The following is a 434-nucleotide window of genomic DNA, read 5'->3' as shown; positions in this document are numbered from 1 at the left end:
CAGCACACTCTTCCTTTCATATTTATCAGTAGATTTTGCTTTGAATCTCACTTTCTTCCGAGACAGAATTGCGTGCTTGTGGAAAAGTGTAGAGAGATTTAACTTCTGCTTCGTGAATGTGATGTAGTGCGATGTACTGTGATTGTCAGTCTTCAGTGTGCTGGTTTTAGTGTTTTATTTAGAATTTCCTTTGCTGATGTGTGTCAAAAAAAAAAGAAGTTATGTTTGAAACTGCAAACATGCAATATTTCGTGTGAATAGATGATGATGGGGTTTAAATGAAACGTTTAATATGGTGGGCAGGAGGTGGGTATTTAGAGAACCTAGATGCCTTTTTGTAGTACTGTTTAAGGCATGTGTTGTGAAAAAATTAATTTCTGAAAAAATAAACAACCCTAGGCATAAGTACTGATGTCAACAGAATATGTATAATG

The 434-nt window shown here is 35.3% G+C and overlaps 1 protein-coding gene across 16 annotated transcripts in view; it reads left to right on the top strand.

Moving 5' to 3' along the window:
• The window catches only part of LOC119593093 (cytoplasmic dynein 1 intermediate chain-like), a 47,628-nt gene that overhangs the window by 854 nt on the left and 46,340 nt on the right, over window positions 1–434 (top strand). The gene's annotated exons all lie outside the window — the stretch shown is intronic.

Source organism: Penaeus monodon, chromosome 31 (genome assembly GCF_015228065.2).
Source record: "Penaeus monodon isolate SGIC_2016 chromosome 31, NSTDA_Pmon_1, whole genome shotgun sequence".
Taxonomy (NCBI): Eukaryota; Metazoa; Arthropoda; class Malacostraca; order Decapoda; family Penaeidae; genus Penaeus; species Penaeus monodon.
The sequence above is the reverse complement of the archived record's forward strand: the minus strand, read 5'-3'. Positions and strand labels throughout refer to the sequence as shown.